This window comes from Ovis canadensis, chromosome 14, assembly GCF_042477335.2.
Source record: "Ovis canadensis isolate MfBH-ARS-UI-01 breed Bighorn chromosome 14, ARS-UI_OviCan_v2, whole genome shotgun sequence".
Lineage (NCBI taxonomy): Eukaryota > Metazoa > Chordata > Mammalia > Artiodactyla > Bovidae > Ovis > Ovis canadensis.
In genome coordinates this window covers 55,820,450-55,838,380 of record NC_091258.1, presented here as the reverse complement: position 1 = coordinate 55,838,380, position 17,931 = coordinate 55,820,450, and the positions used below count along the sequence as shown (strand labels likewise).

The following is a 17,931-nucleotide window of genomic DNA, read 5'->3' as shown; positions in this document are numbered from 1 at the left end:
TTTTTTGCTGTGCTGGGTCTTTGTTGTGGTACACCTAGGCTTCTCTAGTTGGCAATCACACTGTCTCCTTTTTAGAAAATATTTATTTATTTACTTATGGCTGTGTTGGGTTTTAGTTGAGGCAGACCCGATCTTTCATTGCATTGTGAGGGCTCAGTGGTAATGGCGCTCAGGCTTAGCTGCCCCGAGGCTTGTGGGATCTTAGTTCCCTGACCAGGGACTGAACCTGTGTCCCCGGTACTGGAAGGCAGATTCTTAACCACTGGACCACCAAGGAAGTCCCTGTCCAGGTTTTTGTTGGTGTCTGCTTTGTTTCCCATAGTGCTTGCCCGGCAGGGGAAGATAGCGGCCAGGCTCTTAGCAGGTAGCAGATTAGCAGGTGAGGGGTCTTCCTCTGTAGTCCCTCCACCTCTTTCACTCCCAGCACCATAGCCCTACTTCTCTCCTTTCAGCACAGGCTGAGGTGTAGGGAAATGTCCTGAGGTGTTCACTCCAGCCCTTTTAGCCATGATTGTCCCTTGTAATTGGGATTGAGGGTGGGTGGAGAAGCATCTACTTTTTTGCATTTGCTTCCTTCCATATTGTTTGAATTTGTTGCAAAAAGCATGTGTTTTTTTAAGAATATAAGCAGAAATGATGATCAAGAGGAAATGAAATGTGCTGGGCTCTAGAAACTCTTTTACCCAATGGCTAAGGAGGACACCAAGCGGACACGCTCCCGACATTCCAAATACATCTTCAAACTTTTGCCCACTCCTGGTTGGGGAGATGGTGCAACCATGGCATAGAACCCAAATCAGGATGATAAATACACACAGAGGACCCGATTCCTCTTTTGGAGGATTTGAACTCCTCACGCTGAGGTTGGAGAAGAACCGAGTCGATGCTGTTCACATCCAGAATGAAATGCCTGGGGAGGCTTAGGGTGTGTGCTTCACTCTAGTGGCTTGGTGCCCCCCGGGGATGGGCAGTGACATGTCCAGCAGGACCCTGACCTGAGGTATGATTGCAGGTTGTACTGCTGTGTCAACAAACAGCCCTTTCCCCCTGGCGTCTGTGTGGGAAATGCTCACTGCCCAGTCCACCACCGATGGTCCAGGGTGCAAGTGAGGTCAAGGTCTGAGGCCCCTGGTGCCCTCCAGCTTCTACCTGGCCACTACTGGCTTCTCCCAGGCTGGGAAGGGGAGGCCGTTTTGAGAGTACATATCATATTTTTGACGTAGGACTCCAATCACAAAAAGCAGTGATGGCTACTGCAAATGTATCGATTTGTTTTTTCTCCATAGACCCATGTGCTGTTTGTAGGTAGAGAGGGAGAGAGCCAGCGAACAGAGTGGAATCTACTTCTTAGAAGCCTGGGTTATCAAACTCATTAATCTACATGTCAGGAGGCTAGGAATGAATAATTGTGTGTAGAATTTATCTGCCAACATGATAGCTACTTTTCAGCTTTCTCCTAGGAGCTCCTCCATGGCGCCCCCTGATTATATGCTTTGTCTGCCGGACGGTGGGGGCACTGGGGGTGCCCCAGCACCTCTGAGGACAGAGACAGGCTCTGACACACGCCACATCAGCCCTCCTGCTGCCCTGACCCATGCAGAGGGACACGGCCTCGTGGGTGCCCTGCAGTGGCCCTCACGGCAGAGTGGTGGCTAATTAGACACAAATGGCAGGTCTGTCTTGCAGGAGCCTCCTTGTCGGATGTAGTGGAAAGCTATTGCTGGAGTAGAGCTGGGTGGTGGGGCATTCTCAGCACCGTTACTGGCCTTTGCCCCTGTTAGAACTGAGTGGTTTGGGTGGGTGGGTGGGTGAGGGGGGGCAGGAGGGCTTCCTAGATCCCTGGGCTCTAGGGTGGAGGCTCATCCTCCTCAACCCCATCAGGTAGGTAAATGGTCAGGGACGATAGCAGGGAGAACCAAGGTACTCTGAGCTGAGCTGAGTGGACAGGTGACAACACAGCTGGCCTTAGGTTTTTTGCTTTTTTTTTTTCCTTTAAGTGATTTTTTTTTTTTGCTTTCTGTTTTTTGCCTCCCCATGCAGCATGTGGTCTTGGCTCCTCGATCAAGCATTGAACTGGCGCCTCCTTCATTGGAGGGCTTCTTCCCCGATGGTGCAGATGGTAAAGAATCTGTCTGCGATGCAGGAGGTGGTTCAGTCTCTGGGTTGGGAAGATCCCCAGGAGAAGGGAAAGGCTACCCACTGTATCCCATGGACAGGGGAGCCTGGCGGGCTATGAGTCCACGGGATCGCAAAGAGTTGGGCATGGCTGAGAGACTAACGCTTTCACATTCACTTTCTCCTGCCTTGGAAGTGTAGTCTTAACCACTGAACCCACAGGGAAGTACCCCCCCCCCCCTCTTATTTTTTTTCAAATTGAACAAGCTTCTGGTTACCAGAAGGGAAAGGGAAAGGAGGGAGGGAAAAATTAGGAGTATGAGAATAACATACACAAACTACTCTACATAAAATAGATTAAGTAACAAAGACGTACTGTATGGCAGGGGCAATTCTACCCAATATGTGGTAACAACCTATAATGGAATGTAATCCTTAGAAAACATCCCCAAACAAACAGATAAAACAAACTGACCTTAAGTTTCAAGACAGTGTAGCTGATGCATCTGAAAGTTTGAGGGGCTGAAGCACACCAAGTATTGTCCCGTCAGGTGCCCCTGTCCAGCCAGCGGGCATCAGGGCACTTCAGAGGGACTTTGTGGAGAAGTGTCTTCGCCCTGCCCTGTGGTGGGGGGCCTCAAGTCACTACTTTCCACACTGACTCCTTTGCCAGGAGCCTCCCCAGGCAACCTCTGCCTTGTCAGCTACATTTACGATGTGCACATAATTAAATGTCCACGAAGCTCGCGGCATGCTGACCACAGAGGGGCCATAAGCAGTAAGATAAATGAGACCGGGAGATGTAATATTGCCTCATGTGCGGACTTCGGCTGATGTTAAAGATTGTCAGTGATAATTATTAATATGTGACCTGCTTGAATCTTTACCTGGACAATCACAATTTTAATAAAGCGGTAAACCCCGTGGTCACCGTGTCCGCGCATCCTTCACCTGACACCCTCACTTTTCACGTGTGAATTTTAGAAGAGCCGTCCTTCCCTCTGTTTTGCAGGTGATAATGGAAGGCTATTATCCTTGAGGGGATCGTCCTGACCCAGGGGATGAACGCACGCCTCTTGCATCTCCTGCGTTGAAAGGCGGGTGGATCGTCCGGACCCAGGGGATGAACCCATGACTCTTACATCCCCTGGACTGAAAGGCGGGTTCTCTACCACCAGCGCCACCTGGGAAGCCCACCCATTAATGGAAGCTTCTGTCCAGCAGCTGATGCAGCCTGGCAATGATGGTAAGTCCAGGCGCGGCCTTTCCAGTGTCTCCACTTCGATGGGAGAGGGTGACAGACAGTGAAGGCCAGGTGAGGAGGGCGGGGTGAAGGGTCACCAACAGAAAGTACACTGGTTCATTCCACGGGAGCCACTGCTCCCACCTGCTCTTTGCACTTAGGTACGGGTGTAGCCAACAGCATTGGTGCTTTGTCCAGACCCCTCTTGTCTCTTTAGCAGCTTCTGTGTGTTTTGATTTTAGTTGCCCCTTTTCACTATCTAGTTTTTAGCACTGAAGCTCCCTGGCCTGTAAGGGGAGATAGAACTGCCTGGGAATTCTGTTATTCCCCAGCACCCTGCGTGGCCCCTGGCCAAGGACTTTTGGTGTAGGAGGAAAAAGGCCCAGGTCTTTGCCTGGAAGAGGTAGGACAAACTTTAAGGCATAATTTATGCCTTAAGAAATACTGGTCTAAATAACTGAGACATTCTTTAAAAAATTAAATTTAAATATAAAAAAACTATATGTCCTTTAACAGATGAATGGATAAAGAAGATGTCACACATCGCACACTGGAATATTACTCGGCTATAAAAAGAATAAATGTCATTCGTGACAACATAGATGGAGCTAGGGGTATCATGCTTAGCGGAGTAAATCAGACAGAGAAAGACAAATGCTGTCTTCACTTCTATGTGGAATCTAAAAGATGAATGAACAAACATAACAAACAGAAAAAGACTAACAAAACAGGCAGGTGGTTGCCAGCGAGGACGGAGATGGGAAGGGTGAAATAGGTGAGGGGGATTCAAAGGTACAAACTACAAAATATAAAGGGGCTTCCCTGACAGCCTTGTTGGTAAAGAATCCGCCTGTAATGAATGCAGGAGACGCTGGTTTGATTCCTGGGTTGAGAAGATCCCTGCAGGAGGGATAGTCTACCCACTCCAGTATCCTTTTGCTTCCCCAGTGGCTCAGTTGATAAAGAATCTGCCTGCAATGTGGGAGACCTGAGTTAGATCCCTGGGTTGGGAAGATCCCCTGGAGAAGGGAAAGGCTACCCAGTCCAGTATTCTGGCCTGGAGAATTCCAAGTTATAAAGATCTAATATACGGCACATGCAATATAGACAATGTTTTATACTGATTTTTATATGGAGTATAAGTTATGAAAATATTGAATTACTATGTTGTATACTTGAATTACTATGTTGTATACCTGAAGCTAATAAAATATTATAAATCAAGTATGCATGCTAAGTCCTTTCAGTCATGTCAGATTCTTTGTGACCCAATGGACTATAGCCTGCCAGGTTTCTCTGTCCATGGGAATCTCCAGGCAAGAATACTGGAGTGGGTTGCCATGCCCTTCTCCAGGAGATCTTCCCAATCCTGGGATAGAAACTGCATCTCTCTCTTACATCTCCTGCATTGGCAGGCAGGTTCTTTACCAATAGTACCACCTGGGAAGCCCAAGTCAAGTATACTTCCACTAAAAACCAAAACACCTTTTGAAGTGAAGTCATACTATGTGAAAAGTAATAACAATCCATATGTGTGATCCCAGTTTATCTAATAAGTATCTAAGGACTAGCTAAACAAGAAAAAGGTCTAGGGGAGGAGAATAAAAATCCATGAATCATGAAATGTTGAATATAGGGGTTAACTACTACTTTTTGAAACACTTAAAGCCACTTAATAACTGAATTTTAACCTGGATCATTGTTTATTGCATGCAATTAGAAACAAAGTAGATTTCATAGGTCAAGGATAGGGCAAAAAAAAAACCATAAAAAAAGAAAAACAAAGCAAAAACAAGACATGAAAGATATATGAAGCAAAACAAACAAAGAAAATATGGGGACAGAATACTGGCGTCAGAAAAATTTGAATTGAGAGTAAAAATGTTAGTTGTAACAGATAAGCTATTTTTATTGATGAAGGACATACACCTTTGTGTATTTATTCAACAAGTACTGGGCCTGAGAAAAGGTATGAAAAGAAGAGAAGTGAAAGGCAAAGGAGAAAAGGAAAGATATACCCATTTGAATGCAGAGTTCCAAAGAATAGCAAGGAGAGATAAGAAAGGCTTCCTCAGTGATCAATGCAAAGAAATAGAGGAAAACAGTAGAATGGGAAAGTCTAGAGATCTCTTCAAGAAAATCAGATACCAAGGGAACTTTTCATACAAAGATGGGCACAATAAAGGACAGAAATGGTATGGACTAACAGAAGCAGAAGATATTAAGAAGAGGTGGCAAGAATACACAGAAGAACTATTCAAAAAAGATCTTCATGATCCAGATAATCACGGTAGTGTGATCACTCACCTAGAGCCAGACATCCTGGAATGTGAAGTCAAGTGAGCCTTAGGAAGCATCACTATGAACAAAGCTAGTGGAGGTGATGGAATCCCAGTTGAGCTATTTCAAATCCTGAAAGATGATGCTGTGAAAGTGCTGCACTCAATATGCCAGCAAATTTGGAAAACTCAGCAGTGGCCCCAGGACTTGAAAAGGTCAGTTTTCATTCCAATCCCAAAGAAAGGCAATGCCATTGAATGTTCAAACTACCACACAATTGCACTTATCTCACATGCTAGCAAAGTAATGGTCAAAATTCTCCAAGTCAGGCTTCAACAGTACGTGAACCATGAACTTTCAGATGTTCAAGCTGGATTTAGAAAAGGTAGAGGAACCAGAAATCAAATTGCCAACATCAACTGGATCATCAAAAAAGCAAGAAAATTCCAGAAAAACATCTACTTCTGCTTTATTGACTGTGCCAAAGTCTCTGATTGTGTGGATCACAACAAACTGTGGAAAATCCTCCAAGAGATGGGAATACCAGACCACCTGACCTGCCTCCTGAGAAATCTGTGTGCAGGTCAAGAAATAACAGTTAGGACTGAACATAGAACAACAAGACTGGCTCCAAATTGGGAAAGGAGTTCATCAAGGCTGCATATTGTCACCGTGTTTATTTTAACTTATATGCAGAGTACATCATGAGAAATGCTGGACTGGATGAAGCTCAAGCTGGAATTAAGATTTCCAGGAGAAATATCAATAACCTCAGATACACAGATGATACCACCCATATGGCAGAAAGCAAAGAAGAACTAAAGAGCCTCTTAATGAAAGTGAAAGAGGAGAGTGAAAAAGTTGGCTTAAAGCTCAACATTCAGAAAACTAAGATCATGGCATCTGGACACATCACTTCATGGCAAATAGATGGAGAAACAGTGGAAACAGTGACAGACTTTATTCTGGGGGGCTCCAAAATCACTGCAGGTGGTGACTGCAGCCATGAAATTAAAAGATGCTTGCTCCTTGGAAGAAAATCTATGGCCAACCTAGATAGCATATTAAAAAGCAGAGACATTACTTTGCCAACAAACGTCCGTCTAGTCAAAGCTATGGTTTTTCCAGTAGTCATGTATGGATGTGAGAGTTGGACTATAAAGAAAGCTGAGCGCTGAAGAATTGATGCTTTTGAACTGTGGTGTTGGAGAAGATTCTTGAGAGTCCCTTGGATGGCAAGGAGATCTAACCAGTCCATCCTAAAGGAAATCAGTTCTGAATTTTCACTGGAAGACTGATGCTGAAGCTAAAACTCCAATACTTTGGCCACCTGATGTGAAGAGCTGACTCACTGGAAAAGACCCTAATGCTGGGAAAGAGTGAAGGTGGGAGGAAAAGGGGACGACAGAGGACGAGATGGTTGGATGGCATCACCAACCTAAATGGATATGAGTTTGAGTAAGCTCCAAGAGTTGGTGATGGACAGGGAGGGCTGGCGTGCTGTGGTCTGTGGGGTTGCAAGGAGTCAGACACGACTGAGGGACTGAACTGAACTGAACTGAGACTTCCCTGGTGGTCCAGTGGTTAAGAATCTGCCTTCCAATGCAGGGGACTCAGGTTAGATCCCTGGTTGGGGAACTAAGATGCCTTGTACAGCGGAGCAACTAAACCTGTGTGCCAGAACTACTGAACATGCCAGCCACAACTGAGACCCTACGTGGCCAAAAATAAATAAATGAATATTAAAACAATAAAAATGAGTACTGGGCTGGGGCTGGTAATTCAGTGTTAAACAAGGCAGATGTGATTCCTATTTTCTCTGAGCTTACAGTCTAGTAGAATGAGCTAGTAATGATCCTATTATACCAAATAACATTACAGTGAAATCCAGTAAGCAAATTGTTAGGAATACAACAAGAAATGGAGAGAGTCACACCTGTATTAAAAAACAAACTTAAGTCCTCTCTTTTGGTAAGTGGCAGACTTTGTAGGCAAAGATTCTAAAGCTTTAGATGATTTCAAATAACAAAGTTGTTTCTAAAATTGATATTTTTCCTAAAATGAGACATTACATTAGTAGTCACATGAAGCAGTCACAAAATACACAGTTTATGCTGGCTATAAAATAATGAAGACATGCTGCTGCTGCTACTGCTGCTAAGTTGCTTCAGTTCAGTTCAGTTCAGTCACTCAGTCTTGTCTGACTCTTTGCGACCCCATGAATCGCAGCACACCAGGCCTCCCTGTCCATTACCATCTCCTGGAGTTCACTCAGACTCACGTCCTTCGAGTCAGGGATGCCATCCAGCCATCTCATTCTCGGTCGTCCCCTTCTCCTCCTGCCCCCAATCCCTCCCAGCATCAGAGTCTTTTCCAATGAGTCAACTTTTCTCATGAGGCGGCCAAAGTACTGGAGCCTTAGCTTTAGCATCATTCCCAAAGAAATCCCAGGGTTGCTCTCCTTCAGAATGGACTGGTTGGATCTCCTTGCAGTCCAAGGGACTCTCAAGAGTCTTCTCCAACACCACAGTTCAAGAGCATCAATTCTTTGGCGCTCAGCCTTCTTCACAGTCCAGCTCTCACATCCATACATGACCACAGGAAAAACCATAGCCTTGACTAGACAGACCTTAGTCGGCAAAGTGATGTCTCTGCTTTTGAATATACTATCTAGGTTGGTCATAACTTTTCTTCCAAGGAGTAAGCATCTTTTAATTTCATGGCTGCAGTCACCATCTGCAGTGATTTTGGAGCCCCCAAAATAAAGTCTGACACTGTTTCCCCATCTATTTCCCATGAAGTGATGGGATGTCCAACTCTGTGCGACCCCAGAGATGGCAGTCTACCAGGCTCTTCTGTCCCTGGGATTCTCCAGGCAAGAACACTGGAGTGGGTTGCCATTTCCTTCTCCAATGCATGCGAGTGAAAAGTGAACGTGAAGTTGCTCAGTCATGTCCGACTTCACGATCCCATGGACTGCAGCCTACCAGGCTCCTCCGTCCATGGGCTTTTCCAAGCAAGAGTACTGGAGTGGGGTGCCATTGCCTTCTCCGAATGAAGACACACCCACAATCAAAAAGTATACAGATATCATATTTTAGAAAAGGAACAAAAAGTCATTAAAATCTTAATTACCAGTTTAAAAAAATTATTAAAGCCTTTCTGAAATAACTCTTAGGCCAAAGAAGAAATCAAAGCTATACTTAAGGACCAATTAGAAAATAATGACAATGAGGATGCCGTATATCAAAACTTACAATGTGTGGTCAAAGAAGGACTCAGGGTAAAACACATACCAGCTTTAAAGACCAACATTATCAACATAGAATAAATAGAAATCAATTAAGCATTAAAGTCAATACATTAGAAACACAGCAACAAAAGAAACCTAGGGAAAGACTTCCCTGGTGTTCTAGTGGCTAAGACTCTGCACTCCCTAATGCGAAGGACCTCGGTTCGATGCCTGGTCAGGGAACTAGGTCCCACATGCCCCAGCTAAGAGTTTGTATGCCACAACTAAAGATCTCACACATGCAATGAGGTCCCACATGTCACAATGAAGGCTTGGTGCAACCAAATAAATATTTAATGAAATCTAAGAAGATATTGATGAGGACAAAATATAAGTTAGTAAATCAGAAAACAGATAACAAACTGTCAAATCTAAGACTGAGAACTGGGTAAAGACATTTGAGTAATTATTGAAGTAAAACAGAGTGAGAAAGCACAGAAGACATTTTTATTTCAAAAAGAAGAGGTATTCACGTATTCCAAAAAGCTTGAAGCTTTGTTGAAATGAATGATTTTCTAAGAAATTTTAAATTGCAGGGTTTTTTTTTGCTATTTAAAAACTATTTATTGGACATAGTTGATTTACAGTGTCATGTTTGTTGCAGGTATACAGCAAAGTGAATTAGTTATATATATACGTAAAAGTGTTAGTTGCTCAGTCGTGTCTGACTCTTTGCAACCCCATGGACTGTATGCAGCCCGCCAGGCTTCTCTGTCCATAGAATTCTCCAGCCAAGAATACTGGAGTAGGTAGCCATTTCCTTCTTCAGGAGATCTTTTTGACCCAGGGATCGAACCCAGGTCTCCTGCATTGCGGGCAGATTCTTTACCATCTGAGCCCCCAGGGAAGCTCACACATAGATAAACCCACTCTTCAGTAGGTTCTTTTCTCATATATGCCATTACAGAGTACTGAGTAGAGTTCCCTGTGCTATACAGTAGGACCTTACTAGTTATCTCTTTTATATACAGGACTGTGTCTATGTCAACCCCAATCTCCCAATTTATCCCTTCTCCACTTAAATTATAAATTTTAATTGTCGAATAGTTGAATAACAAAGGAAGAAAGGGAAAGAATGTTAAAACAGATGGTTGTGTAGGAAATCCACTTAAATCTCTTAAAAGATAGAGGATCATCATGCTAATAATAATGGATGGAAAACTTCCCAATTCACCTTATAAATCGACAATAATCGTACACTGAGTCCAGCAAAAATAGTAAACAAAGAAAACCTGTGGGTAAACCTCACATGTAAACATAAATGTAACGTAAAAAGTGAGGACTACATCTATATCTAAACGTTACTGAGGTACAATTGATAGACAAAATTTTTGCACATTTAGTATACATCAATACATGTTGATGAGATTTGTTGTTGTTCAGTTGCTCTGTCATATCTGACTCTTTGTGGACTAGAGCACACTAGGCTCCTCTGTCCTCCACTGTCTCCCAGAATTTGCTCAAATTCATGTCCATTGAGTCAGTGATGCTATCTAACCATCTCATCCTCTGCTGCTCCCTTCTCCTTTTGCCTTCAGTCTTTCGCAGCATCAAGGTCATTTCCAATGAGCTGGCTCTTCGCATCAGGTGGCCAGAGTATTGGAGCTTCAGCATCAGTCCTTCCAATGAATATTTAGGGTTAATTTCCTTTACCATTGACTAGTTTGATCTCCTTGCAGCCTAAGGGACTCTCAAGAGTCTTCTACACCACAATTCGAAAACATCAGGTCTTCAGCGCTCGGCCTTCTTTATGGTCCAACTCACATCTGTACATGACTACTGGAATAGCCATAGCTTTGTCTATATGGACATTTGTTGGCAAAGTGATGTTTCTGCTTTCCAATATGCTGTCTAGGTTTGTCATTGCTTTCCTTTCAAGGAGTAGGTGTCTTTTAATCTCATGGCTCTGAGATTAGACAGATGCATATACCTATGATACCAACCTCCAAAAATTTCCTTGTGTTCTTGTGTGGTGTGTGTGTATGAGCATGTGTGTGTGTGTGTATGTTTTGTGAGCATGTGTGTGCATGTGTGCGTGTGTATGTTTGATGGAAAGAACATTTAAGATGAGACCTGTCCTCCTAATATGTTTTAAAGTACACAGTACAGTATTGTTAACTGTAGGTACTACTGATATATTGTATAACCAATCTCTAGGACTTATTCATCTAGAAAAACTGAAATTTTATACCTATTGAACAAAAATTCTCTGTTTTCCCTGCCCCGCCCCCCAGCTCTGGCAAACATCATTCTATTTCTGCTTCTACGTGTTTGACCATTTTAAATATCTTGTACAAGTGGAATCATACAGTGTTCGTCTTCCTGTGACTGGCACATTTCTCTTAGCATAATGTCTTCAAGGTTCATCCATGTTGTCATAAATGGCAGGATTTCCTTTTTTTAAGGCTAAATAATTTTATTGCATGTGTATACCACATTTTCTTTATCCATTCTTCTGTTCATGGACTTTTGGGTTGTTTTCTTATCTAGGCTATTGTGAATAATGCTACAATAAATGTAGGATTACAGATACCCTTTAGGATCTGAATTTCAATTCTTTTGGATATATAACCAGCAGCAAGATGGCTGGATCATATGGTAGTTCTATTTTTAATTTTTAAAAAATCTCTATAATGTTTTCTGTAGTGGCTGTACCATTCTACATTCTCACCAACAGTGTGTAAGGGTCCTAATTTCTCCATGTCCTCACCAACAGGTATATTTTTTGGTAATAGCCATCCTAACAAGAGTGAGGTGCTAGCTTGCTGTGGTATGGATTTGCCACAACAAATTATTGATTAGTGATACTGAGTTTCTTTTTGTATACCTGGCTGCCATTTGTATATATTCTTTAATGAAATATCAAGTTTTTTGCTGATATTTTATTTGGGCTATTTTTGTTTTGCTGTTGAATTGTAGGAGATTCTTTTATATTTTGGCTATTAACTTCATACTAGGCAGACAGTTTATAAATTTTTTATGTTATTCTGGAGGCTACCTTTTCATTCTGCTGATCATTTCCTCCCAGTATAGGAGCTTTTTAGTTCAATACAGTTCCACCTGTGTATTATTGATTTTGTTGCTTATGTTTTTTATGTCAAATCCAAAAAAATAATTGTCAAGACCAATGTCAAGAGAGTTTTTCCTCCTTTCTTCAAGGGGTTTTTCAGCTTCAGGTCTTATGTTTGCCTTTAATCCATTTGGAGTTGATTTTGTGTGGAGTTGAAGAAAGGAGTCCAATCTCATTCTTTTGCTTGTGAATATACAATTTTTGCAGCACTATTTTATTTAACATTTTTTAAATTGATTTTTTCTTTTGAACTTCTTATTTTGTATTGGGGTATAGCCTATAAGCAATGTTTTGACAGATCCAGGTGATCAGCAAAGGCTGTTCAGCCATAGTATACCTGTATTCATTCTAAAATTTGTTTTCATTTATTTCTTTTTGGCTGTGCCGGGTCTTCATTTGGTGCATGGGCTCTTTGTTGCTGCGTGTGGGCTTTCTCTAGTTGCAGCAAGAAGGGGCTACTTCCCAGTTGCAGTGAGCAGACTTCTCACTGCGGTGGCTGCTCTTGTTGCAGAGCATGGGCTCCAGAGTACGCAGGCCTCAGCAGTTGTGACATGTGGGCTTGGTCATTTGTGGTGCATGGGCTTAGTTGCACTGTAGCATCTGGGATTTTAGTTCTTGGACAGGGATTGAACAGGTGGATTCTTAACCACTGGACCACCAGGGAAGTTCCAGCAGCACTATTTGTTGAATACAAGTAATTTCTTCATTCTGTGTTTTTGGTACCTCTGTTAAAGATCAGTCAACTGTACATGTGTGAGTTTACTTCAGAGTTCTCTATTCTGTTCCATTGGTCTATATATCATCTTTATGCTAGTATCATACTGCTTTAAATCCTATAGCTTTTATAATGTATTTTGAACCCAGAAAGTATGATGCCTACAGCATTTTCAGACCAATATCCATGGTGAACATAGATGTAAAATTCCTTAACAAAATTCTGACCAACACAATTTAACATCACATAAAGGGATTACACATCATGATCAAATGAGATTTATCCCTGGGATGCTAGATGGCTTCAGCCTGCATCCCATATGAAAACCAGTCAGTGAAAGAAGGGTAAAACATGTATGACCATCTCAACAGGTGCAGAAGAAGCATTTGACAAAATCCAACACCTTTTCACAATAAAAAACCCTGAACACATTAAGTAGAGTAGGAATGTACCTCAAAATAATAAAGGCCACATAGTGCAAACCCACTGCTTATGTCATACTCAACAGTGAAAAAACTGAAAGCTTTTCCTCTGAGCTCAGATACAGGACATACATTTGATTCCCACTCATCACTTTTACTGTACATAATACTGAAATGCTGGGGTCCAGCCCCGATGGATCCAGGGAATTCGAAGAGGGGACAGAGTCGGCATCCTAGGAAAGAACTTATTTAATTACAGATATAAAGAGAGATTAGGAAAGAATAGTGTAGTAGGAAAATAAGTGGAGAAAAGATGCTGAATAACTTGGTTTATGTGGAAAGCCAATAAAACTCCAAGACCTGGAGTTTGCACCACCTACATAGACCACTGGCGCCCGCTTGAATAGCGGAGGGTGCCCTGCCTTGGGCTCCCTCTTGCGTGGGTCTTAGAAGCCAGGGCAAGTAAGTATACATGGTGAGCCTCCACGCTCCAGATGGGAATTCAGCCAGAAAAGAAGAGAATGAGAAAAGACCACACGGGGGAAACCAGTCTTTCCAGGAACTGGTCCGACTTCTTTATTTTCCAGGTTTGCTTATATACTTTTTGTTATACATAGAGATAGAATACAAAGTCATGTGGGGTCAGCAGACCTGACCTTTATCAAAATCAGGTGCTTCATATAAATGTATACAAAAGTCTTAGGGGCTTTACATCATCTTCTGGCCATGAGGCCTGCTGACATTTTATGGTCCTTTCTTTCTGATAACAGCCAGTCAACCAGAAAACTTATTCTTCCAGGGGTGAATTTTCCTAAACCAGGCGCCACCCTCCAAAGGCACCAGATAAAGTTGCATTCCTATAGGGTGAAGGTGCAGTGGGTTACAACCGAGAAAGGAATTTAGCCTAAGGTTTAACATGGTTAATCTTAAAGGTTAATACTTATTTCTCCTATATGCTACTTGTATTCATTAATGTGTATAAGGGCAGGGGATATGGAGACTTAGCAGCAAATATTGGCCCAACAAATGAAACCCTTCACCAATATAATTCCTAGTCAACCCACTATACTATACTAATAATTTTCTAACCTCTCAAAAGAATCTGTATTTAGAAAGTTTAAAGCATCTCATACCTCTCACGCTTGGGAAGCTGTGAACAGTCATATGTGGCCAGATGAACTTGTTCAGGCAGGCTAGAGAAACTTCAGAGGAGTTTGTAAGTTGAAATACTCTTGTCACTCCCAGGAAATTTCATTAACTGGAGCTGTAAGTTAACTCCTCCAAGAGAGGTGGTGGGGGACAGCGCCCATTAAGTCAGAGGTGTAGGTGAGAGCATGAAGCAGTAAAGTAGGCAGACTCTGGTTTTGGGGGTAGATGCTTGGGAACAGGGGGTCTCCTGAGGCTCGATCCCGCCTTTGCATATGCTGAGCCTCCTTCCTCATGACCTTTGCCACGGGCGGAGTTCCTCACGCTGGCTCCCGGCACTGAAAGTTCTAACTGCTATAGCAGTTAGGCAAGAAAAGGAAATGAAAGGCATCTAAATCAGAAAAGAAGAAGTAAAATTGTCCCTATTTGGAGATGACATGATCTTATATGTAGAAAACCTTAAAGACTCCACAAAAAACCTATTAGAATTAATGAACAAATTTGGCAAATTTGTAGGATTAAAAAAAAATCAACATACAAAAATCAGTTGCATTTCTATACACTAAAAATGAACTATCTGAGAAGGAAATTAAGAAAATAATCACATTTACAATAGCACCAAAAAGGATAAAACATTTAGAAATAAATGTTAACCAAGGAGATGAAAAATGTATGCATTGAAAACTATAGAATATCAATGAAAAATATAAAGCAGACATAAATAAATGGAAATACATTCCATGTTCATCGATCGGAATCATTAATATTGTTTAAATGTCCATACTACCCAAAGTGATCTACAGATTCAGTGCTATCTCCTTAAAAGTTCCAATGGCATTATTTTTTTTAAAGAAATAGATAATTCTAAAATTCACAGGAAACCACAGGACTTCAAACAGTTAAAACAATCTTCAGAAAGAATAACATTATGAAAATGGTATACCTTGACCAGTAAGTCCTTATTCCTTCCAATGTTGTAAGAATGGACCAAATTATTATAATTAAAAATTTATCATATCCATAAGCCATTGGAGAAAAATAAGTAATCATCTGCTGAGAAGATAATTGATGAAGTTCAGCATCCACTCTGTCCAAAGGTTATGAGTAAAGTAGTAATAGAAGGATAATTCATTACACTAGTAGTTCTCAACCGGGGAAAATTTTGCCACCAAGGGGACATTTAACAATGTCTGGATACATTTTTAACTGTTGTGATTTGGAGGTGGTGCTACTGGTATCCATTTGGTACTGATCAGGGATGCTATTAAGCATCCTACAATGCCCAGGACAGCCTCCTTCCCCTCACTCATCTCCCAAAAGAATTATCCTACTCAAAATAAAAATAGTGCTGAGGTTGAGAAATCCTGGTTTGCATGAAAAAGATGCTCTATCTGAAAATGACAGCCTGTACCATTCTCAAAATTGGAAACTGAAAGGAATTCTTGTTATAGTAACAAACAAAGATAGTTATGTGTGTGCTTGCCCAATCGTTCAGTTATGTTCGACTCTGCGACACTGTGGACTGTAGCCCACCAGGCTCGTCTGTCCACGGGATTCTCCAGGCAAGAATACTGTGAGTTGCTGTTTCCTCCTCCAGGGGATCTTCCCTGACTCAGGGATCGAATCCGCGTCTCCTGCATTCACGGGAGATTCCTTACCACCGAGCTACCTGGGCTGAGGATTATAGTCAAAGTAATAAAAATGGGGAATAAAGATTGGAATGGTCAAATTAATAGCAAAAATTATTGCTATTTTATGACAGTATTAAAATCCCTAAGATCATTGTCCAACAGCATATTCAGTATGTCCCTTTATAAAACACATACATAGAGATCAATAGATGTCCTATATAAAATAAAAACAATATTAACAGAGATAAAAGAGAAAGAAGAATATTCAGTTCATATAAATGACACAAAATAGAAAATATTTGAAAAAAAGAAAATTATTAAGACATGGGCCAGACACAAAGAAAAGAAATAAAATTTTCCTGAGGCTTGTGTGGGGAGACTTAAGTACACTGAGATCTGCCCAAACTGATTTATAAATAATTCTATTCTAGAAAAATATTTTAAATTGGATTTTTTGAGAATTTTACAAAATAACGGTAAGCTGATATGGATGAATGAATATGCTAGAGCAACCAATTATTTATCTAGCCAGTAAATTAATTTATAAATTCACAATGAGCAAAAGGTGATAGTGCCCCCAAATAAATTAAATCAATGGAGATAAACAGTCAGTCAAGAAATAAACCTAACTGTACTAAAAATTTTAAAATGTATTTTAGGTGCCAGTTTAGTTAAGTCAGAGGGAACACATTACAGAGTATGCATAGGGGTTCATATTGTTAAAAATAATCTACCAAGATGATGTAACAATTATGCACCTGTGCCCTTAAAAATGTAGCTTTGGAAAATATAAAACAAAAACAGATAGTACAACAAATACTAACAAATTTGTAATCATGGGAGGACAAATTGCAGACTTTTAAAATAAATGGTCATTTTAAATAATAGAATTTAAATGGCACAATGAACAACCTGGTACTAAGAAACTTCTAATACTCATCTTTTCAAACATATATAAAGAAATTGATGAAATCCTTGACAACACAGGAAATCTCAGCAAATTGTAAAAGTAGAGATCATATAGGCTTATTCACAGACCAAATGAAGAAATAACAACTCAAAGAGCAAGGAAATAAATCTCTCTGATCATAAATATAAAAATACTTCTAAAAATTCTTGTGTTAATAAGGAAATAAAAAGTGCAAGTTACAAATTATTTAGAAATAAGCAACAGAGCATTAAATATTAAAACCTGTGAGATGTGGCCAAAGCAACAATCAGAGGAAAATTTATGGACTTAAATGCACACATTAGAAAACAAGGGAAATTGAAATCAAATGGACCACGCATAATATTCAGGATACTAGAAAAAGAACAAAAAAATCAAATCTCCAGAAAGTAGGAGAAAGTAATAAAGATTAAAAACTGACATTAATAAAACAAATAAGAAAAACAAAGCTGTGAGAATTGATCATTAAAATCTTCAAATGTAATTAAGATGAGAGAGTATAAATAAACAGCATCGTAAATAGGATAAGGGGCTATACCTGCAGATACAGAAGAAATTCAGTTTTATAAGATGCTTCCTTTATACTAATAACTTTTGAAAAGTAGATGAAATGTATGACTTTATTAAAAAAACAAATTACCAAACTTAACTCAAGAAGTCATAGAAAACCTAAATATGCTAACTTCCATTGAAGAAATTAGAAAGCTAGTCAAAAGTATCTTCTAGAAACATCAAGCCCAGATGGCTGTTCTTTGCAGCCTTGTTAATGGCAAAAGATTGTAAGCAATGAAAAGACGTATATATACATGCTGCTAAGTCACGTCAGTCGTGTCTGACTCTGTGCAACCCCATAGATGGCAGCCCATCAGGCTCCCCCATCCCTGAGATTCTCCAGGCAAGAACACTGGAGTGGGTTGCCATTTCCTTCTCCAATGCATCAAAGTGAAAAGTGAAAGTGAAGTGGCTGAGTCGTGTCCGACTCTTCGCGACCCCATGGACTGCAGCCCACCAGGCTGCTCCACCCGTGGGATTTTCCAGGCAAGAGTACTGGAGTGGGGTGCCATTGCC

At 41.1% G+C, this 17,931-nt stretch overlaps 1 long non-coding RNA gene across 1 annotated transcript in view; it reads left to right on the top strand.

Annotated features, from left to right (window-relative positions):
* The first annotated feature begins 3,127 nt into the window (after nt 1-3,127).
* LOC138418097 (uncharacterized) overlaps nt 3,128-17,931 on the top strand; it is an 89,255-nt gene continuing 74,451 nt past the window's right edge. Inside the window, exon 1 of the long non-coding RNA XR_011248411.1 lies at nt 3,128-3,361. This is a non-coding gene — a long non-coding RNA (uncharacterized lncRNA). The remainder of the gene's footprint in view (nt 3,362-17,931) is intronic.